The sequence below is a fragment of the Thamnophis sirtalis genome, unplaced genomic scaffold (assembly GCF_051295495.1).
Source record: "Thamnophis sirtalis isolate CommonGarterSnake01/CBP01778 unplaced genomic scaffold, rThaSir2_p1.2 scaffold_10, whole genome shotgun sequence".
Classification (NCBI taxonomy): Eukaryota; Metazoa; Chordata; class Lepidosauria; order Squamata; family Natricidae; genus Thamnophis; species Thamnophis sirtalis.
In genome coordinates this window covers 26,082,453-26,106,647 of record NW_028261390.1, presented here as the reverse complement: position 1 = coordinate 26,106,647, position 24,195 = coordinate 26,082,453, and the positions used below count along the sequence as shown (strand labels likewise).

At 37.7% G+C, this 24,195-nt stretch overlaps 1 protein-coding gene across 2 annotated transcripts in view; it reads left to right on the top strand.

Annotated features, from left to right (window-relative positions):
* The first annotated feature begins 1,459 nt into the window (after positions 1 to 1,459).
* The window catches only part of FHIP1A (FHF complex subunit HOOK interacting protein 1A), an 86,721-nt gene continuing 63,985 nt past the window's right edge, over positions 1,460 to 24,195 (top strand). The window contains exons 1-2 of one of the 2 annotated variants that reach the window (XM_087724316.1): positions 1,461 to 1,688; positions 9,918 to 10,038. The gene's annotated coding sequence lies outside the window, so the exon portion shown is untranslated. Of the gene's footprint in view, positions 1,689 to 9,917; positions 10,039 to 24,195 lie in introns of both variants that reach the window. The other variant, XM_087724318.1, reaches the window with a different exon arrangement.

Genomic DNA, 24,195 nt, shown 5'->3' with positions numbered 1-24,195 from the left:
ATTAGTTTCCAAGCAGAAAAAAATGGGCTTTCTATATGACATCTAGAAGCCTGATTTACAGAAATTAGGAAGTATATGCTTGTATGTATGATTATCTCTCAGTGTGTAACCATAGTGGGGCAGGGGTTAAGATATTGTATTAGAATTAGATTGAAGTCCACACTCAACTCAACCACAGAAGTGAGTCACAACACCCTCAACTGTGGAAGTGAGTCACAACATATAGTACTTCAGAAAGTTGGTGCTCTGTTAAAACTGGAAGCAAAGGATCATCTCCATGGCTTTTAGCTCCGGAGTAGACTTGATTTTTCTCAAGTTTCCAGCTCGAGCAAGCGCTGCCACCTATTGAAATACGGCAGAAATAGTTAAGATTTAATTTCTTTTTAAGTTACTATGAATGTGCATTAATTGTTACCATCATTCCTGGCTCCTGCTAGACAGGATTATTCATTTCTCTTTCTAATCTCCCACTAGAAGCATTTTTTTTTAGTTAGTACTGTTGCTCCATTTAGTTTTTAGTTAAATAAAAAAAAGCAAAACTAAATGGGGCAACAGTACTAACGGGTATTAGAAGTGCCACTGGTTGCCTGGCAGCCGAGGAAAGGTTTGCGTGGAATCTCAGAGAGAATTAAGCTGCTTTCTAGAGCGAAAGACCAGGAAGGCGGAACTCCAGGGAGCCTCTGTACTAACCAAGGTAAATTTACAAGCTGAATGTGTTTCATTCAATAGCCTCATAAAGTCTAAACAGACTTTTTGTCCCAGCAAGGGCACAGAGTGATTTTTAGCATGAAGATGACACACCATCGGCAGGCTTCTGTGCAGCCTTCTCCCAAATTTCAAGGTTTAACGACAAGAAGGACTGGGAGGTTCATGATAGCAGTGCTCCAATATCTAAGAGGCTGCCACAAAGAAGACCCTATTTTCAACCCATTTTCCAAAAAGCACCTAGAGACAAAACAAGAAGCAATGGATGGGAACTAATCAAGGAGAGAAGCAATCTGGAATTAAGAAGAAATTTCCTGACAGAACAATTAATCAGTGGAACGACTTGCCTTGAGAAGTTAACAATGCTACGGCACTGGAAGTTTTTAAGAAGAGATTGGACAACCATTTGTATGAAATGTTATAGGGCTTCCTGCCTGAGCAGGGGGCTGGACTAGAAGACCTCCAAGACCTTCCAACTCTGTACTGTAAAGTCCAAGTTCGCATCCCGCGTCCCGCTGTCTGAGTACTGCCGGGGGCTGCTTCCTTTCCTCTCCAGGACTAGTAAATCCACCACGTGGTCGCCTTAACTCCTCCTGGAGGCTCCAAGAGCCGGGAACCCAAGACTTACTCCGGCTCCCCGCCCTTCCCCTCAGCGCCTGGAGGATTATGGCTCAGAGCGGGCCGCTGACGCTCGAGCAGGCACAGGGAGGGACTTACCTGCTGCGGCTGTTGTCAGGAACGGCGCTTCCCCCGCCCGCCGCCTCTCTCTCTTTCCCCGAAGGCCGCTCCGAATTGCGCATCCTGGAATCCATCTAAGCGACCTAGTCGAGAGGGGGCTTCTTTTTTGCGCCTCGAAAGGAAAACTTTTCAGCCGTCCAAACACGCGGATTATTACTATCAAGTCAGCTGAGAGACGCGTCGAGGGTGGGGTCTGGCGGCGACGACACCACGGAAGGAAGAGCGGAGTCGCCTCAAACCGCCAGGTATCTCCTTTTGGTCTTTCCCAGAACGAATAGGTGGGAGCTAGCATATTCCTCGCTTTTCTCAACCACGTGGTTCGTGGGGGGGGGGGACTTCCCTTAGACCAGGGGTCCCCAACCGTGGCAACTTGAGGATATGTGGATTTCAACTCCCAGAATTCCCCAGTCCACAAATTTTGCTGGCTGGGGAATTCTGGGCATTGAAGTCCACAAGTCTTAAAAGTTGCCAAGGTTGGACGGGATCGCTAAGACGATAAGTAGCGTATATGCTCCATAAGGGGCTGTCAGGGATCTGGAGGAAACCGGGAGAAAAGGGAGTGGGAATCGTATGATGGAGCTCGACGTACTAGCCTGACGGCTGAGGCGATCGCACTCTGACCAGAGGCAACGGAGTGGGCCTAAGAAGAGCCGGACTGGGTTCATTTCGCTTTTTTTAAATTATTCTAAAGTTGATGGAATATTCATTCCTATTGATTCGAAAGTGAAAGGCGTACCAATTGAAAAGCTTTCGAAATAGTCTCCTATATAGGAAGGGGAATCTACGCGGCGTTGGATTTAAAACATTTTGTGAGTTTTGTCCGGGTTTTCCATGGTAATCTTCCTCTAGCCAGGTGCCATAAAGCCGGGGTATCCAACCTTGGGCTTGAATTCCCAGAAGATTTTTTGGTTGGGGAATTCAGGGAGTTGAAGCCCACATGCCTTAAAAGTTACCAAGGTTGGAGTCCTCGGTCATAAAAGTATTTCTGAGACTTGTTGCTTAACCAGAAGTACTCCTCCCGCCCTCCTTTGTAAATTGCCAGCATACTTGGGAAGCGGAGGCGTGAACGCAATAAGCGTTACCAACTGGATTGGGTGGTGGTTTTTCCCCCCCTTGGGCCGATCTTGGCAATAGCTGGTTCAAAGCATCCTCTTCCCTGTTTCCTTTGCCTCCCTCCCTCCGTGAGCGTCTCGTTCTCCCGAAACGAGGCCGGAAAACAACGAGCTTAATCCGCTCTCAATTGGAAGACGGATGGCGTCGCGCTGCTTGGAAAAGAGGCGAACGCGGAAATGAGCTCCTCCTTCGTTATGGAGGCAGCCGCATATTATAAAGCTAGCCTGATTTATACAGATTACTGCCGATCTTGAACGCACTGTTAGACTTGCAAATACGTTGGACTGACCTCTTCCCCTTGCGCTTTAAAAGAGTTGGCTGAGCTCTATAGCGATTTCATTTCTCGAAAGCTCATGCCACCCGCAACTGCTCGATTCGTACATTATTTAGGTCACCAGCTAATAATTCGAATGTAAGGCTCTTAGAGAGAGAAAAGAATTTCAGTTTATACTGGTGTTTGTCTTTCTCTTATCAAGGCCATATTTGGAAATAATGTTTTTTTATCTGCATAAAATACTTATTGGAAGACCATATTCTTGAACCGTGATGCATTGGACTGTGAATTAGCCAAAGCTACTTTAATGTAGTAATAATGCTGTATCTGTGTGTGTTTGAGAGTGTGAGTGTGTGTGTGAGAGAGAGAGAGGGAGAGAGGAGTCTGCCTATCAATTCATGGTGCTGGGAAATGACTTGCTCCTTAACACCAATAAGATCAAGGAGTTTATAGTAGACTACAGAAGGAATAGATTACACATCCAGCCCTTGCTTATCAATGGAGACCAACTGGAGCAAGTGGCCACTTTTAAGTTTCTGGGCGTTATCATAAAAGAGGACCTGACCTGGGGCACTCACACAGCAGCACTGGTCAAAAGGCCCAACAGAGATTATACTACCTGAGATTTCTTAGGAAACAACAACTGAATGAAAAACTGCAGGTGACCTTCTATCGCTGCACCGTAGAGAGTATTTTAACTTACTGCATCTGTGTAGGGTTTGCCAATTGCACAGTGGCAGATAGGACAGCACTCCAGAGGGTCAAAGTCATTGCCCAGAAGATCATTGGTTGCCCTTTCCCCTCTCTGGAAGAACTTTGTAGCTCCCGCTGCCTTAAGAAAGTTCAAAACATTCTTAAAGAGCCATCTCATCTTGGGCACCCTTTTTTTGAACTATTAACCATCTGGCAGATGGTACAAGATAATAAAAACAAGGACAAATAGGCTGAAAAACAGCGTCTATCCCAGGGCAGTAACCATATTGAATTCTATGGTATAGTGCAATATTGGGTTTTCAATTTGAATTATATAGAAAGTAAAAGATGTATGTTTGTGTTTTTATTTTATAGTTATAATGTACACTGAAGACAGCATTTAATTTTGTTGTACCATGTGGAATGACAATAAAGTAAAGTAAACTAAACTTGTGTGGACATGGAAAATAAAGTAAAACATAATATTAGGTCATTGAGACAAATGAACATATTTGATAGGTGATGCATTTTTTTCTAAATTCATAGCACTCATTTAAAATCAATGAAAAAAATATCTCTGGTTTTGGATATAACGTAACTTACCTTACGTCTTTGGGGTAAAATACCCGCAGACAACATATATTTTCTTCCTTGGTAGATATAGGCCAATAGTGGGAATACTGGCCTTGAAAGATGTAATATTGGGCTCCCCAAATGGTCACAGCTATCTTCTCCATCTGACTTGCATAATTTTTAAGGTGCTTTTAATTATGTTTTCAATTACATTTACCTGTTTTGAAGTTTTTTTAATGTAGGCATCTGTTACTTGAATTTTTATTTTGTAAGGAAATTCTGTAAACCACACCCGTAACTCTATTTCCTCTGACACGGTACTTCTTAGATACATTGTTAGTTTTTTCTAAAGGCAGTTTAAGAGTATAAATGCGTCTCTTTCATTTTTGGTCATAGGGCAGAATAAATTAATAACATTGTTAAGAATTACAACCATTTTAGTAATAACTCTGGAATCTGTGAGGTGTCTAAAAGAGAGCTACAGTAGTTTAATGTAGTGGTTAACGTCCTGGCTTAGAAACCAGGAGACTGTGAGTTCTAGTTCCACCTTCGGCATTAAAGGCAGCGGGATGACTTTGGGCCAGTCATACTCTCTGGGTTATTATTGTAGGAAAAAGAAAGGATGAAGGAGTATTATGTATATTTTCTTTCATGAGTTACTTATACAGTAATAAAGCTGGGACAAAAATCTAATAAATACACAAAAGCTGACATACCAACACAATACTATAATAAAATAGAAGACTTTTGTCCTTTGGGCTAAGATCAAGTGTAATGAAAAAATATAAAAGTACTATACTTGTCTATTGGCAGTCTGGGGGTAAATGGGGAAGGGATTGGAAGATTTGTGGTTCTTACTATATTAGAAAGCTGCTTCCTCAGATTTGGTCACATGTCTTTCAGCAATCTTTATAGCAATGAACCTCTGGATAAAAGCAACTGTATTCCGAGAAGACAAGTTTTGTTCCCTTTTGTCTGTTGGTAGCATTAACCTTTAGCAAATTCCTTGTTGGAAAAAAAATGGAGCAAAATACTATCATATGATTTAGCACTTTGCCTTGTAACTGAAGCTGAAGCCTCTTACATAATAGTCACACTGAACTCAGTAGGACATTTGAGTGAACATTCTTTCTTTATATTGTACATTTATCTCTATTGTGATTGAGGATAACACCGGGCGGGTGAGGCAGTTTTTAGGTATCCTGTTTACTCCTCTGGGCATGTATTGTCCTGCATCAGCTACTTATGCTAGCTTAGTTTTATGGTAGGTAAAATATTGCCAAGTGTTGTGGGAGGAACACATGAACCAAGCACATCTTTCCCCATTTCCAAAAATTGTCCAGCTTCTTCTGTCTGTCATACTAACCTTATTCAATCTGGTGCTCACTATATGGGATTACTCAAAACTCAACATTCTTTGCCTGTGGACCGAGGTTCCACCACAAATCCGCGGTAGACTAAAGCGTGCTCGACGAAAGCGCGTACGTGATGTCATCACAGCACGACGAAAACGGCATGCTGTGAGCGGTAAATTTAAAATTAACGCGAAAACCTTACCCTAACCCCCCCAAACCTAACCCTAAGCCTAACCCTTAACCTAACCCTAAACCTAACCCTTAACCTAACGCTAAACCTAACGCTAACCCTTAACCTAACCCTAAACCTAATCCTAACGCTTAACTTAACCCTAAACCTAACCCTAACCCTTAACCTAACCCTAAACCTAACCCTTACCTTTATGTGAATCGGCTTGCTTTAATTTAATTTTAATTTTAATTTAATTTATTTTTAATTTTATTTGTCGCGCTGCTGATGACGTCACATACGCGCTTTGATCGGGCGCGCTTTAGTGGACCGCGGTTTTGACGGGTCACGGTGGACCGAGACTTCTGGAAGGTACAGAGTTACTGAACACAGCCTTATGATGCTACCACACTATATAATGTTAGGATGGCATAACGTGGACATTGTGCTATTGCAACTTGGAACAACAGCAATATAGCAATAACACTTAGACTTATATACCGCTTTATAGCCCTCTCTAAGCAGTTTACAGAGTCAGCATATTGCCCCCAACAATTTGGGTCCTCATTTTACCCACCTTGGAAGGATGGAAAGATGAGTCAATCTTGATATACATGATTTATTGTAATACTATTTTCTATTGAGCAGGTATAGCTCAATGACAGAATGTCATTGTCTGTTACATTGAAATTAAATACAAAGATTGATATTTGACTGCAAGAAGGATTTAAGATGAAGACATTTAAAAGTGAATTTGTTAGGAAGTATATACCACACTTCCTTTCCCTAAATATCTTATATTAAATGTTTGTGTTAAGTGCCTTTTTTGCAATGGTGCTTACCCTGTAGGATAGCTACCCTGTCCCTGAACGTTTTAAGGTTGGTTTTATTTATTTATTTATTTATATATATATATATATATATATATATATATATATATATATATATATATATATGTGTGTGTGTGTGTGTGTGTGTGTGTGTGTGTGTGTGTGTGTGTGTGTGTGTGTGTGTGTGTGTGTGTGTGTGTGTGTGTGTGTGTGTTTTTGTTTTTGTTTTTGTTTTTGTTTTTGTTTGCTTGCTTGTTTTTGGTCATATAACTTGTTAGCTCCCCAGAGTTACTTGATCAATATGATCAGCCACATTAATTTTCAGAATAGAAAAGTGCTAGATAGAAGTAAAATTCCAGGATAAATTGAACACAAATATAGTCTGATTCTTGTCATGATACGAAGTATAAACAGGTGAGTTAAGATAGTTCAACATCTGTTCTATTTACATTTCTTATAATTAGGTCAGTCCTGTTGGGAATACTACTGCATCTACTTACTGGGCCTAAACAACAGTGTTTTATTCTCCATAGCTACAAAACATTTAAAATACTTTGTTGCTAGCCAACTGATTTTTTTAATGGATTTCTGATCTAACACTAGAGAGTTTTTCACAGAAGCATTTTTATATCAAAATAGGACAAAACGGTACATGAGATTTGACTCCCAATATTTATACCCGATATTTATATACTTGGTGCAATGGAGCAGAAAGGTAACTTTAGGCAATATTAGTTGTAAATAAATAGTCCTCCAACTTATGACCAATAACTGAGTTTTGCCCCATTTCATGACCTTTCTTGTCACAGTTATTAAAGGAATTGCTGCAGTTGTTACCTTAGTAACATGATTGTTAAGTGAATCTGGCTTCCCCATTGAGTTTGCTTGTCAAAAGGTCACAAAAGGTGAGCACATGAAGTTGGGACACTGCAACTGTCATAATACATGCCAGTTGCCAAGCATCTGAATTTGTTCTTGTGACCATGATGGGGATTCATGCTAGAGCAATTTGAAAAATAGCAATAGCATTTAGAATTACATTTAGAATGTCAAACAATCAGTAAACAAGTGGTTGGAAGTGGAGGATCACCTGCATTTTGGTCTCATAGGAGCCTAGGCCATAATGTGATTGGTTTTATTTTAAACTATGTGTGTGAAACTGACTTCTTCAATAAAATTCTGTATAGTAAAATTCTGTCATATTGGAAAGCTAACTATTTCCATCTATTGTTTTTCATATTTGTTTGATACCCCCCTGACAGATTTATTTATTTATTACAGTTTTATCTCATCTTTATTACTTTATAGTAACATATATAATACTCCTTCCTATTTTTCTCACAGCAATAATCCTATGAGGTAGGTTTGGCTGAGAGAGTGTAATTGCCCAATGTCATCCAGCCAGCTTTTATGCCTAAAATGGGCTAGAACTCACAGTCTCCTGGTTTATAGGCCAGTACCTTAACCACTGTATCAAACTGCCTCTCACCAAACATATATAAATATGGAAAAGTTTGTGAAGACACGCACTAAAAGGCCACATATGTTGGTTGAGTTATTAGGAATGTTAAGATATATGATCGTTGTCTTATGTGCTAATGCTACAGATGATTTCTAGATAAATGTATTTTAATAGTCGTTGGTATCGGACCGGATAAAGCAGGACAACTGCTAATTCATTCTTTCTTCTGGATAGCTGTCCATTAAGGAGACCAGACTAGGAAAACATGTAGGTCTTATGGTACTGCTTTTATTGAAAAGTTATAGTAACAGAATGTTGCAAGTTTGAATGAGCTTTTTCCTTCCCTAGTTGAGTGTCATCCTTGCCAATTAGCCAGACATGAAATATGACCAGATGGGCTAATACTACATATATACTGTAGCTTCCATCGTGATCAGTTGGTCATGCTTCTTGAGAGTAATGGGAGTTATACGAGCCACGGTGACGCAGTGGTTAGAGTGCAATACTGCAGGCTACTTCTGCTGACTGCCAGCTGCCTGCAGCTTGGCAGTTCAAATCTCACCAGGCTCAAGGTTGATTCAACCTTCCATCCTTCCGAGGAGGGTAAAATGAAGACCCAAATTAGTGGGGGCAATATGCTGATTCTGTAAACCACTCAGAGAGGGCTGTAAAACACTGTAAAGCAATATATAAGTCTAAGTGCTGTTGCTATTATTGATTAATACATCTGGAGTACATCTGTCTGAGAAGAGGTATTCTACTTAATGTAATTTCCAATGAGTGCACCAAAAGCTGTGATTCCAAATGTTCACAGTTTTCTGGATGAAAATGTTGGTGTTAAAAGTAAATACAGAAATTATGTTTCTTTTTATATGGGTGCTAAATTAATAATTTGCAGTGATATTAAAGTAAAATATTTCACAGAAGGGGATAAAACATAGCTACATAATGTGGAGTGCATTACACTGCCATTGCCCTCAAGGTACTTAACCTTTCACAGTGGATTACTACTTTTTCATCTCCATATCTGTGTCGCTTCCTTTGATAGCTGTTATTACTAACCTATTTGGCTTGAAGACAGAGATCTTTAAATTGAAAGGGAAATGGTGGATCATTTAACAAAATTAACCTTGGATATCTAACATGCTAAATTAAAATGACAAATCTGATATTGTAGCTTTGGAGTTTTTTGTATTTTTAAAATATGTATTTAATATATATTTAATATATAACTCTTCCTGGTTTAGATTTAAAGGAACATTTGTCTATGCTAAATTTCTGGAACTGGTGTCAGAGACAGTGTAATAATTATAATATTTTGTTGTGTATATTCTATGTATAAAATTTTAATTTGTGTTCTTAGGGGGCACTTTAGAGTGTATGAAACTGCCCAAAGTCTTATGCTGCAACCAGATTAGTAGATTGCACTGGAAAGAATTAGCTGTTTTCATTGGATTGTATTAATAAGGATATGAACATAACTGTCAAAAAAGATGACAGTTAAATTTTTCATTAAAGTTAACATCCAATTGAAAGTGCATTAAGCATTGTATTGTATTTCTAAAGAACAATAGCTTATATAATACTAATTATAACACGCACAGTCATTTATGGTACCAGGGTACAATATCATTAATAAAGTAATGACACTATATCCCCACTTTGAATAATAGTATAGGTGAGATGCTGTCAATTAGCTGTTCAGCTACTAGAGACTGTAAGACTCAGGTTGAGGGAGAACAGACTAAAGCTGAACTTAATAAGATGAGTTACTGTTTATACGCTAAGATTCATTGTTAACACCGGGTTATTTCTGGGAGGCCAGGCACTTTGATCTGGGGAGTCCTCTTGGACTCATAGCATTGCTCCTCCTCAAATAGCAGAAGGAAGCCAAGGCCAAAGAGAACTTTGCTTGACTTCAACTGGTCCAGCTGGTATGGGAAGACCTATCTATAGTGATTCATGCCCTCATTATATGTTTGGATTACTGTGACCTACTTTACAGGTGACTGCCCTTGAAGAATATTTGGGAATTACAACTGGTCCAGAATATGACTTGCTTACTTAAAATTTCCTGACATCGGAAGCATTTAACACCAATTCTGTGGACCCTGCATTGATGACCGGTAAGTTTACTTATCCTTGTAAGCTGCCTGGAGTAACAGAGAGTGAGTTGGGTGTCCATATGCATTTTCTTAAATAAATAAAATGCTAGTAAAATGATCTGTAAAGCTTTTCTTGGATTGGCTCTTGGATAGGACTGTAGGACTGCGTTATTTCAATTACATCAGCCCTATTTACCAGATACTATAAGGAAGAGGTACTACTGATTCCATGCTTCGACAGGTGGGGGGGGGGCTGAAACTAGATTCTCTACAGTAGTGTTGGCTTCTCAGTGAAGATCAGACTCACATTCCTTACTATCCTGTAGGAAACTACTAGACAACCTGTGATCTGTTCCTCATTGTTTTAGAGATATTTCCTTACTGAAACAGAGAAACAGAATTATCAGAGGTGCACGAACAAGTCAGTGGTAGTGTGACTGACTTCTGTTTTCCTATTGGCTTGCCGGTTGAATTTACTTATGGAAAGCTTGCAATAAGCATGGGAGATCCTCCCTCCCTCCCTTGTAGCAGGCAGGTAGATCACACCTGGAGCTTTGATCTTCAGAATCACCTAGTAAGTTTTTTTCCATCAATCACAGTTGGTAATTATACATTTTTTATTCTCTACCACTTTCAATTTACTGTACTTAGACCATGTTATTGCTATGCATTGAAGACTGCCACTTGCATTTAATTATATCTAAATTTATTGTTATTTTTGAACGATGGCGGTTACGTGTGTATTATTTTATTCCTTTTTTTATTCTGCCTTTACTACTTTTAAGTAACTCACTTAACTTACATACTTAACATTTCTTTATCCTCCTATTTTTCCCATAACAATAGTCCTGTGGCTATTGGGTTGGGCTGAGAGAAAATGGTTGGGCCAAAGTCTCCCAGCCAGCTTTCATGCCTAAGGCGAGACTAGAACTCATAGGTGTCTAGGCTAGCATCTTAACCACTACAGCAAACTGGTTCTTAATTAAGCACAAAATTGTATTCAGTTCCTCCCTTCCCATCAAAATTGAATTTGAAGCTTGTGATATGTTTTGTACTATTAAAATAAGCAGAAGATGATAGATAGATAGATAGATAGATAGATAGATAGATAGATAGATAGATAGATAGATAGATAGATAGATAGATGATAGATAGATTTTTTTAAACTGTCTTTTTTCCTTATAGGAATTGATATTACTGTAGGTGAATGCAAAACTTACTAAACTGGATTTATAACATAGAAGTTCTGACCCTAAATTGTATACTAGCTTATGGAAAAATAATTTTCTTAATTTGCTTCTAAACAAAATGAAAAGGCTATTGGCAAAATGAGGCAACCACTTTCAGCCCTACAAAGTGGACTATAGTAAGAAACAATGTCAAAGTTATAGTAACAGAATAGTAACAAGTCTGAATGTGCTCCCTCCCTCCCTTTGTCTTCAGGTGAACTAGGGTGGGGCTTGATGAGACATTTTAATTTCTCAAGCTGTCTTCTTCATTGGCTCAAACACCATTGCCTTGGTAGTTGCTGGTCCTTCTGTCCTATAAGGCTATTGCTTATGATCTCTGTAGTCATAGACAAGGTTGCATAGCATGTATTTTTAGCAACTTGTTTTGAGATTTTACTCCCTAGCAAAGTCATACTTATTTTATGGTATGATGTGCAAATGTAGCTCTAACTATTCCTACATTTTCTCATTAAAATATTATGCTGCTACTCATCTTTACTGAGATAAATCAAAAAGTTGTCGATTATTTATATTATACCCGGAGGAGAGCCTTCTCGGTGGCTGCTCCGACCCTCTGGAACGAACTCCCCGTGGAGATCCGGACCCTCGCCACCCTCCAGTCCTTCCGCGCCGCTCTAAAGATCTGGCTGTCCCGGCTGGCCTGGGGTTAAGATTCTAACCCCACTCGAATTGTGTGACTGCTGTGTTTTCTTTTTAATATGTTGTATTGTCTTCATGCTGGAAAATTGTTTGTCCTTCCCCCTCCCTTTTTTTTGAACTGTGAACCGCCCTGAGTCCCCCCAGGGAAAAGGGCGGCATACAAATAAAGGGAAAATGAAAATGAAAAAATGAAAAATATTTTTAAATTTTCTATGAATTCACATCTTGTGCTAATTAGCTATGGTTTATAGACAAACCAAAATTTAGCTATGGTTTATAAACAAGCCATCACTCTTATATATAATCAGTAAATGTTATATTGTTTAATGCTTTGTATATAAACCATATCTTACCAATTCTAACTACAGTTTTTATTGATTTTTCAAGGCAAAGATAAACTGATTTCACAGCACATACAACATGACTGCTGCTGTTTTAGGAATACAGCTTAACTGAAACTTGATTACAATTATGTATAAGAAAGGAAAGAAAAGCATTGTTATCTCCTTCTAAAGAGAAATGAACAGCATTTTAAATGAGTCATTCTGATCTGGTAGAAAATGTCAAAAAGCAGAAATCACTGCAAATTGATGTGCTGTCACATGGGAGCATTTGGTTAATAGTTCCCAATTGTAGCAAAGAATGAGACACTAAAAAGCCCATAAATCATTTTAAAGACTTATCAGCAGCAAATGCAGAAGTGCAATACTGATAAATACAGGAGCGGTTTAGAAAAAGGCTGCAATATTATGTATTTATCATATGATGATGGAGCAAAGATACATGTTGCCTGAGATTTAGTTTAAAATATTACCTACAGCCTTTTCTTATGTTATTGTGTTGGTGAAATTTGCCTTCCCCCTTTCTTTCTTAGCCCTAAGTTTTAAGATAATTGTCTTATTCTGCTTTTTATCATTGTATTTATTAGATATGCATAATTTAAGAAATATGTAAATGCTGACAATTTTATTAATGGATGCTTTACAAAAAGGGTGGCTAAGACACTGAGCTTGTCAATCAGAAGGTTGGCAGTTCAAATCCCTAGTGTCGTGTAACAGAGTGAGTTCCCATTACTTGTCCCAGCTTCTGCCAACCTAGCAGTTCGAAAGCACATAAAAAAATGCAAAAGTAGAAAAATAGGAATCACCTTTGGTGGGAAGGTAAAAGCATTCTGTGCATCTTCAGTGTTTAGTCATGCTGGCTAAATGACCATGGAGACGTCTTCGGGCAGCGCTGGCTCTTTGGCTTAGAAACAGAGATGAGCATTTCTCCTAGAGCCAGAAACAACTAGCACACATGTGCGGGCAAACCTTTACCTTTTATACAAAACTATTAACTATAAATATTGTATTTTATTTCTAAGGATAGAATTATTGTTCTTTCAGGCTTTCACTAAAGGGATTTGAACATTTGTTGCACTTTGGACGTTACTGCTCATATTTTTAAAGCCATATCTTAGTGATAGTTATATAGTTGCCATCAAAAATTGGCATGGTTCATAGTTATACAATTATATACATGATAGTTCACTTACACTACCCTGATAGCACAGAATTTCATATTTTGTTTTCAAAAAGCTAAGGAGTTTGGTGAGATTTAAACCATCTGTACACTAGATTAAATTGCTCAAGGCTTATGGGAATATTTGCAGATGGGCTATAAGAACTAACCAGAACAGATTATTCTGTACCATATTTTTTATTATATAAATATATGTATTATTGAAGTCTTTATATGATAATTTTTGAGATTTCATTCTTCCACTAGAATTCTTGCTTGATGTTTGTATTGTGGTTTTCATTATTTAGCATGAAGGAGATCAGTAATTGTAAATTATTATCTGAAAATTGGGTTAATAATCATTGATGCATACAGGCTACCATGGGCAAATAATAATGCATACACCTTTCTTGTTTTCCTTTTAACTTTACCATAAAAGTCCTTTCTTAACCATAATAATACAATGACCATGACATGAACTAAGGTGACACATGTCTATGACATGAATTAGAATTGCATCCTAAGAGGAGGAATGCCTTCTCTGTCATGGTGTCTGCTATGAGCCTCTCCCCAAAATACAGAAGCCCTGATCTTGCCCCCTTTTCAGAAGATCATGAAGGCTTGGCACACAAACACACCCCCGCCAAGACTTGGGGACATGATCTTAATGGTGTTCTGGTGTGAGTGTGGTTGTGTCTGAATACAGTATGCCAGCATAGAAATTTAGGTGTCTTAATCTAAATTCTTTTAATTGTTTGTACATTTGGATTCTGTTTTTATATTTCCCTTTGCCCACAGCCCCTCTGATAGAAGGTGAAAATTTAGGTGGACAAGCTTTATGTCACAACAGGTATTTAGTCACACACCTCTTGTCCTCCATGGACAACTATGATTAGTATGCAGTTTAAGTATATTAGTTTGCATATGAACTCCAATATGTAGATGAATGTGGTATTTTATTATACAGATGCTCATTTTCAAACAAGGAAAAAAGGAGAACCGTTCTTGTGAAAAGCTGAGCTGTTCCAGTGTTGTTCTGGCACCGATTCACTAACCAAAATTCGCAGATTACTCTTGGGTCACTTTTTACCCATTGATAACAAAATTGGGACGAAGCTTTTTAGGAAATATTATTTGTTAGGCTAGAATTTGTATTTTTTTAAAAAGTATTTTTATGCTTGTTGGTTAAATGTAAGATGTCCTTTTAAGAAATGAGTGATGCCTAAAGAAAATTCATGTTCAAATTACAGTGGTATATAGATCAGGAGGCACCAAATTATGTGTAGCCTTTTGAGATTTCCAACTTCATGAGAATAGATTTAATAAAAAGGGAGGTGAATAGGGTGAATTGAAATCAGGATATGAGCATGAAATTAAGCTGTGTTAGCTTTTGTTCATGTTTCTTCTTAATTTTTATTTGAAGCACACAGATTCTTTCTCTGCAGGAAAAAAAAGTAAAGGAAAAATATTGTCTACAATACTGAGGCTTGAGATTTATTTTGCCTTACAAATCAAAGTACAAATTAAAAACAAACAAATTCTTAATAGTAGACAAATTGGCTGATTGGATGGGAAGAAGTAGGTAAAGTCTTACATTCTAATAATGGATAGCAATCTTTCTTCAATAATAGAATTTCAGTCTTGGAGAGATAAATAAAGTATTTTCAGATTATTGGGAAATATTACAAACTATGCTGACAGATTAAAAAGTTCTAATGCAATACCTTTTATATTCCACAAGATGTTAAATAAAAGTAGGTTGAGGCGCAAAATGTAATTTTGATTAGAGAAATACTTACCTTTTGATTTTGATTCTACTACCATTAGCATATGTTTGTAATGATAGAGTGTAAAGAACATGAAGAAACTATTGCTGAGAAAATAGTCTAAAATACTAATTCTTTTATATATGTTACCAGCTTTGTAGTCAAGATATCTTATTAAGTAATTGAGGACTCTTCTTTTTTTGATTTTTCTGCATAAAAGTGATCTTTATTCTATGAGAGGAGTTCGATATTAAATTTGTATGGCTATAAATCTTACAAAACAGATGAACAAAGATTAAGTAGCAATCTTTGTGGCCGTGACCCGTCAAAAGCGCGGAGGACAAAATCGCGCTCGACGAAAGCGCGCATGTGACGTCATCACAGCGCGACGAAAAAAATTAAAAATTGAAATAAAATTAAAATTAAAGCAAGCCGATTCACATAAAGGTAAGGGTTAGGTTAAGGGTTAGGGTTAGGGTTAGGTTAAGGGTTAGGGTCAGGTTTAGAGCGTTAGCGTTAGGTTTAGTGTTAGGTTAAGGGTTAGCGTTAGGTTTTTCGTTACGTTAACGGTTAGGTTTAGGGTTAGATTTAGGGTTAGGTTTAGGGTTAGGTTTAGGGTTAGGTTTGGGGGGGTTAGGGGAACGTTTTAGCTTTATTTTTACATTTTTCGATCACAGCGCGATGTTTTCGTCGCGCTGTGATGACGTCAAATGCGCGCTTTCATCGAGCGCGATTTTGTCCTCCGCGATTTTGTGGTGGAACCCTTTGTGGCACAGGCTAATGCCTTTGAGTTAAAGTTTCTGGTGACTTCTCAGACAGGTTCATGCAGTTTGCTTAATAACTTTGCAAAAACAACTTCCCCTTTATGGCTTTATTATCCAATGTAGGGCTGACAGATAGCAACTGACTCAAAGTTACCCAACTATCTTCCATGTCTAAGAGAGGACTAAAATCCAAGTTGGAGCATTAGCATAGTAATGCATGTTGTAGAACAGGGGTGTCAAATGCAATTTCATTTAGGGCCTCTTCAGGCCTGTGGTTGACTTTGGGGGGCCAGGTCAGTGTGGCCAACTGGGTAGCTGTGGCCAACTGGTTGTGTGTGGCCAGCTTGATGCCACTCCCCAAACAGATGTCATGTTTCCTTTTCGCTTTGGGTAGACCGGGCCAAAGCCACACGGGCTGATCTTTCCTCTTCGCACTGGGTAGACTGGGCTGAAGCCACTCTGGCCTCATCTTTCGTCTTTGCACTGGGTAGACTGGATCCGGCCCGCAGGCCTTGAGTTTGACACCCCTGTTATAGAATAACAATTAGGGCTCTTCCTTAAGAATAGAAAAATGTAGTTGGATAAGAAAACATTTGCGAGAAATTGGGGAAATAAATTTGGTTTCTTCAGATGAAAAACTTGTATATAGATACTTACGTTATTCGGAATGAATATCGACTGATGGGTAGAAAACAAAATATGAATTATGTATGGCACAAGCATTAACAAAAGGTATTAGCAAATAAATTAATGTACCAAAATAATTAATGGAATATGAAAGTAATGAAAAAGGCTGGGTAAAGCACCTGGAACAAAATGAAAATTATTATATTATGCAGTGTCACAGAAGTGTGTTAACTGTTAAGTTATAAAAATGGAAAATATGAAGATGGATGCTTGACAAAATGATGAAGAGAAAGAGGCTATGGATAAGGAAAAATCATTAAGAAAATGATACCGAAATAAAAAAGACAAGATATGCTGTATAAAGTATATAGGAGAAAAATGCAGAACAAAGTGCAAGTAATAGTTAATTAAAAGAGGTGGAAAACATAATTTTGATGGATATTAGAAAATGTTACAGAAATGGAGAAAGAAGAGTAAAGCAGAAACTTCCAACAAAGTAAAGACAAAGACGTGAAATGATTTTGAACAAGCTAAATGTAGGGTTTGCTGGGAGTAAGTTTAGAGATTTGCACTAACATGTCAAAGTAAGATTGAAATACATACTATGAAACTAAGAGTTTAAGAAAAATTATGAAAAGGAAATAATATATACTATGAAAATGTTGAAAAAAGTGGCTGTGTTGCAAATAATTGTATAACTGGAGAATTTTTAAAATATAGGTGTGGTTTGCATATAGTAGCACTGTGTAATTTGTTTAACAAATGCTGAATAAGGCACATGTGTAAGAATTGTTTCTCAGAGTTACAAGAATTCAAGCAATTGTATAAAGCACAGATTCTTAAATTCCCAAACTAATATATGCATAGATTAGGTTTAAATGGAAAGGGATTTATTTGCTGGGATTCTTATACCTCTACTGCTCTCATTTGAATCAATATTGTTAAAGAAAATTCTTAAGAGTCATGCTTGAGGGCAAAGCAAATTTTTAATGCTGGTAAAATTAATTTTCCCAGGGTTCCAAGTATTTATTTTGGGGGGAAATGGATTAAAAATATTCCAAGTACATTTCTTATTTCAACTTTCCTGATTAGTATAAGAAATGGAAATGGAGAATGCCTGGTCACACAATAATCTAGTTAGCTTTGAAAATGTGCAACTTCCGAATAATTGTTCTAATGTGTCTTTGTATCTTAATGGAAGTTTGGGTTTTCAAGAGTCCAGCCACCCAGATAAATGTCCCCTGTATTCAGGCAAGTCTTTTGATCTTCTCGGTTTTGCTTTCCCATTTTTCATCAACACTTAGTAGTATTTGGATATCATTTTATAACTTCCAGACCTTTCAGATATTTTTTTTCAGTCCATGTTTTCAGTTTAACCATAATGTTTATCTGCATAATTTGATTTCCTGGAGCTAAATTTCAAAATTGCTAAATTCTGCAGAATTGACACTGCACAACATTTACCCTCTGAATTTTCTTTAAAAAATTATCATAAAAGAATTAGTTAAAAAGAATGATCATAGGTTTTTTAAGTACTTGTTCTATTTTTGATGTGTGGTGGCAAAAATGCTGATTTTCTTTTGTAATTTTTAGAACAGAAGGATTTACAAATTTTTCAATCTTTTAACATATTACTATTTTCTTCATCCTATCTCTATATATTTTGCTTAGACTTATTGCTGCAATTATCACTACTAATCCTTCCCCCCTATTTTAATAAATAACAATCAGTCTAGATGACATGTGATTACTTTTTCATTGCAGAAGGTTCTATTAATGAATGTGATCATTTACACAGTGTCACTGTAGTATTGGCACGCTGAATAATTTAGAAGACTGTGGCAGGTAGATTAGCTGTGTACTGTCCAAGTTACTATGGCAATATATTTGCTTAATGCAAATATTAGTCATTATAACTATGTGTCTCTCCAGATCTGGGAAACCTATCAGTAAGAATGCAGGATTCTGCCTACAGCAGTTCATTTTTCACGCTTATATGGTGATTGGTCTGATCCTTGTGGGTTGGATTTAATGCCACAAAACACACAATTGGACTGTATTAAGAAGACCAGAATAACAGATTTGGAAGGGACTGTGGAGGTCTTCTAACCCAATCCCCTGCTCGGGCAAGAAGCCCTGAACCATTTCAGACAAATGGTTGGCCAATCTCTTCTTAAAAGCCTCCAGTGCTGGGGTACCCACAACTTTGATGCTTTTCATTCCCAGAAGCCACTTTGTCACAGCTGCACAAACTTCTATTTTCCCTCATCTTTTTATGCTTTTGTTTGTCATTAATTCTATTCATGGTAATCATTTTTGGGAGGTATTTTGTCCGATGATGGAAGGTACTTGGAGTAGCATAAAATGTTATACGGTATATTTTTATTGCTATCATTTTTCTTCTTTATTATAAAGGGCACTATTACAGGGTTGTTAACTAATGGTGTCTGAAATTGATTGGGATGTTTGTTACAAACCATCTTCTGAAGACTCTGCAGTCATGGATACTTAATTAAGGTGGGCTGTTGCTATTCAGACTGAACTTGCTGACCTCCATCCAGTTGTCTGGCTGGACTGTTCTTAGCTCATCTAACAAGAACTCTTTTCGACTCAGATCTGCCCTAAGAAACATAGAAAGGAAATGCTTTGTGTTCTTGCCTAAAGCCCATAAATATACAACAATTCTTGTGTCTTTTCTGGAACACAAGATGTAGCAGTGTAACAATTCAATCTTACATGTAGTTTTTTTTAAACAAATTCCATTTTTAACCCAATGAAACCAAGTGTTTGAAAAAAAAAAGTTTCTAACAAAACAACAACACTGTACAACAATCCCCAAAAGCAGAATTCAAAATAAAATCAACAGTTGGAGTTAGGTAGATCAATTAAAAACAACAACAACCCTCTAGTGATTTCAAGAAAGCTATTTTATTGTTTTCAGGTAGCCGAATTTTAAAACTTTATTCAACTTTATCTCTCTCTCATTTTATATTGAAAGTGGTATTGTTTCAATTTCTTTCTCAAACTTCCTTCCATCTCTGAACTGTGTAAACTCTTAGCCTAGCCCTTCCCTAACAGCTCTTGCGTAGCTTCCCAAAGGTCAGCTATAAATTCCTTTATCGAGCACAGATTTACCACTGTTACTAATTCCTAGATCAAAAGTATGCTTGTAAGGAAAAAAAAACTGTCTAAAACAGAAGCAACAAAAATAATACATTACTAAATCTTGAGCTGATCCTCATTTAATGACTGTCTCATTTAGACTGTTCATAATTACGACGGGGATGGAACTTTATAATCAGTCTTCAGAATTGCAATCTTGGAAAGTCATAAGGGCAGTCATGATTTTCCTTAGTAGCCACTTCATTTCATGTCTGGTCAACTGGTCCTAATTGACCACAAAACAAAGATTACATGTATTTCACCTCTGTCATTATATTTTAGATGTTAAAATGTATTTTAACCAGGGCAGTAATAAAATGTAGTAAAGAAATACCTCTCTCAGGTACATATTTTGTTCTGAAGCCTTGGCTTACACAATCATGAATTATTGGGAACTCAGCAATGTGCAGACAATTATGGTTTATAAAATATGGTTTTGGCTTAGTGTTATAGCATGAATCAAAATAATGGGAATTTAATCATGATTAAGCAAATACAAATAGTTCTTGACTTACAACAGTTTATTTAGTGACCGTTTGAAGTTACAATGGCACTGAAAAAAGTGACTTATGACCATTTTTCACACTTATGACTGTTGTAGCATCTCCATGGTCACGTGATTTACATTTGTATGCTTGACAATTGACCCACATTTATAATGGTTACAGTGTCCTAGTGCAGGGGTCTCCAAACTTGGCCACTTTAAGACTTCCGGACTTCCAACTCCCAGAATTCCTCAGCAGCTGGCTGAGGAATTCTGGGAGTTGAAGTCCGCAAGTCTTAAAGTGGCCAAGTTTGGAGACCCCTGCTCTAGAGTCTGTGATCCCTTTTTGCAGCCTTCTAACGAGAAAAGTCAATGGGGGAAACAAATTCACTTAACAGCCCTGTTACTAATTTAAGAACTGCAGTGATTCCCTTAACAAATGTAGTGAGAAAAGTCATAAAATGGGGCAAAAGTCACTTAACAAAATTTCTCACTTAGCATAAATTGGGCTTCAGTTGTGTCTGAGGACTACCTGTATAGGTATCCTCACTTAATGAACCTAATTGGGACTATAATTTCCATCACTAAGTAAATGAGTGGTTAGGTGAAGTATCACATGACCACGCTGCGTAGCAACAGTAGTTAGACTTAACTCAAACTTCAGGTGGTTGGCAATTGACTCATATTTATGACGGCTGTAGTTTCCCTGGATCATATAATCATCATTAGTGACCTTCTGACAGCAAAGTCAATGGGGAAACCAGAGTCAGTTAAGAACTATGCCACTAACGTAACAACTGCAGTGATTCACTTAACAAGTGTGGTAAGAAAAGTCATAAAATGAGGCAAAAATCACTTAACAATTGTCTTGCTTAGCAACAGAAAAATTGAGATAGGCATGATCTCTATGCAATATGAAAAGGAAATTGCTCAGTACTGTAGAGGTATTACAGAAATAATAGTAAAAGAGTGTTGCAGGTGCCATACATATCAAACACAAGGACTGTTAGATCATAATTATATTTTTTATGACTCTGTCAAACAAGGAAAAAGGTAAACGTCTTCTATATAAATTCATATATAAATATCAGAAATAGGAAAGGGAAGCTCACACTTTGGTAGCCCATAGTTGTTATAATAATGCAGTTATATTTAGCATATAAATATTTATAAATTTATAAAGCAGGATTCAAGTTGCTATATAACAGTGATGGCAAACCTTTTCAGCACTGAGTGCCTAAAAGGGAAAGATAGGGAGAGGGAGAGGGAGTGGGAGAGAAATGGAGAGAGAGGGAGGGAGGGAGAGGGAGAGTGTGTGTGTATGTGTATGTACTCGTCGGCGCAACCCAGAAGAGGAGCTGCTCAGGGGGCATGTGTGCGCTGGGAAATGAACTTCCAGTTTCCAGTGTGCATATCTGCGGCGTAGCCTGTTCCTCTTCTGGTGTGCATGATCAAGTGTGATGATCAGCTGGCTGGCATGCATGTGCACGCCGGAAACCAGAAGCCCAACTGTTCCAGTTTCCGGCACTGCTGCACGTGCAGAGGATAGCTGATTGGCGTGTGTGCATGCGCGCCACCAACCCGGAAGAGGAACGAGTGATTCCGTGTGTGCCAGACGACATAGCTCCGCATGCCACTTTGGGCACATGTGCCATAGGTTCGTCATCACGGCTATATAACAATAAAAATACTATCCCTTGGCATTTAGTACTTGGGAAATCAGTTAGAGTACCACTGAGATCACTATACAGTACCTAGACATTCAGATGCAGCAATTACAAATGATTTTATGTTGTATACACAAAGCAATTAACCCGTGCTAGGAAATATTTACTGTTTATTTTTTATAAACATGCCAATCTATTTTCACCTCTCTCAGTGTGTTATTTGTTCATACATCCTTCCTTACAATAAGGCCAAGGCTGTATGAGTTTTTTCACAATTCTAAGTTAGGAACTCTTATTTTTTTTCTTGCCTTGCTACTCTACAATCCCTGCATGTTTTTATTTCAGTATTTTCTTCATTCATTGAGCAGTTCCTCAGGGACACTGGGGGAAAATGGATTCCTTGCCTGTATCATGTTGATTCAAGCTGAAAGGCTCTGATTCTTGGGGATTTTAATTGTCAGATAATCCTCAAGTCTCATTTCTCAGGATTAGCAGAGCCTGATACATGCACAATACACACAGGCTATTACACTGTTCAAAATCTGTGCCCCATTGGTGTGTCTTATAAAATAATTGGGGGCAGGGAGGAAGTTCTGTTTTCTGTTGCAGAAAAGATAGAAAGGAAAATCATTCTTCCTCCCCCGATAACCATAGCAATTAGGGCTGCTCAGTGATCGGGATTCAAAGGGCAAAATGTAAATTAGTATGCATGTGGGTGTGGATGCTGAAACATATGAAACCAAATGCATATTTCCTTGAGTCATGTGCCAACGGATTTATGGATTTTCCACAAGTCTTATTTGCATACTCAGAAATGGTTCAAATCACATTTTACCCCTTTCAGTTTGGATCTTTGCAAATCTTAACAGGAATATCTGAAAAGATAATAAAATTAAGAGCATTCACTTTTTAAAAAAAAAAATCACGTTTTTATATCAATTGACCATGAAACCATTTAAAAATACCACATTCACAAGCTATTTATGAGCAGCTGTACTGCAGTGGCTAGAGTGCAGTACTGCAGGCTACTTCTGCTGACTGCCGGCTGCCTGCAATTTCGCAGTTCGACTCTCACCAGACTCAAGGTTGACTCAGCCTTCCATCCTTCCAAGGTGGATAAAACGAGGACGCAAATTGTTGGAGGCAATATGCTATAAAACCGCTTAGAGAGAGGGCTGTGAAACACTGTAAAGTGGTATATAAGTCTAAGTGCTACTGGTATTTTAATAATTGTTTATATGCTTGGAGAGTATCTGGAAGTTCAGTTTTCTAGGCCTACAATTTCTGTATAATTAATACAGAATTAGTTGCAAAAAGATTTTATTATGTGTGTTCCAGAATCCAGAATGACTGCAACGCTTCTCTAAAAGGTTAATCTGTATGTTGGCAGAATGGGAGTACATATTTTCTTGGAGTCTGTTCTTCATAATGTTAGATCAGCATATACTATCTTTGTTAACATACCTGTCAAGCAGCACAGTAATTAAGATGGTCTAATATCAAGGTAATTTACAAAGACTATACTGTACAGTATATGAAGCAAAATTCATAACTTTTAAGATTTGAATAGCAAGGCATTCTTCCTCACCCTTTCCACTAATTTGACCAAAGACACTTGGTGGTTGCAAGAGAGGCAACATTTCACAGCATTAGAAACATATGTACTCCTTTCTTGGGTGAATCATTGCAGAGGTAAAGCTTGGTAGCTGTCAGGTTTCCAGGCCACAACTAGGTCACTTCTGGTAAATCTGTCTTGTCCCCACAACAGAATGTGGAGGGAGAACTGAGAAGCTATGGATGTAGAGGAATGTGGATGAGCTCTGATAAGTCAGGAGAAACATGACTCAATCTAGTAAGATTTAAAACGGTAGCTTGAGATATATTGTTTCCAGACTTCTTCAAAGGTAGAAGTAAGAAGGAATAGAATCAACAACCAAAGTTAGGGCCTCCTCTACACTAGCAAGAGATACACAGCTACATTTTTTTTTAGACAAGAAGATCATACAGTGGGGGATTAGCACTGATGAGTCAGTATTAAATTCTCATAAATTATTATTCCAAGACAGGGAGGAGAGACACTTACTGATCCTATGTAGTTTATATTGAAATGAAGCAGAAGCATTGAGAATCTGGATTACAGCTGTTTCCTCTGTCATTGCCAGAGATCAGTGATCTGGAAATCTGACTTTCCAGAAGCCAAACTTAAAAGAGAGACTATCAACAAAATATTCAGAACAGGAGAAGCCATACAGACATTTTTATTGATTGTTTACAGTTGTATCCAGATTTTTCTAGACTAGGGTTTCCCAACCTTTTCAG